The sequence below is a fragment of the Ipomoea triloba genome, chromosome 4 (genome assembly GCF_003576645.1).
Source record: "Ipomoea triloba cultivar NCNSP0323 chromosome 4, ASM357664v1".
NCBI lineage: Eukaryota > Viridiplantae > Streptophyta > Magnoliopsida > Solanales > Convolvulaceae > Ipomoea > Ipomoea triloba.
The window spans coordinates 24,058,081-24,058,316 of record NC_044919.1 but is presented as its reverse complement, the minus strand read 5'-3'; positions in this window follow the sequence as shown (position 1 = coordinate 24,058,316).

Below are 236 nucleotides of genomic sequence, written 5' to 3'. Positions count from 1 at the left end.
ACTATGAACACAAGAAATTCGAAGATTGAAGCTCGGGGTTCAACCTTTGCTCTTAAAATCCTAACATAGAACACAATAATACAAATATGATTCAACAAAATTCTACCCAAAACTATGAACTAGGAGTAAAAATATAACTTTTAACCGATTAAATATAAATTTTACCGAACAAATCGCGATCAAGGCTCGGAATCTCTCTCTCTCTCTCTCTCTCTCTCTCTCTCTCTCTCTCCCTC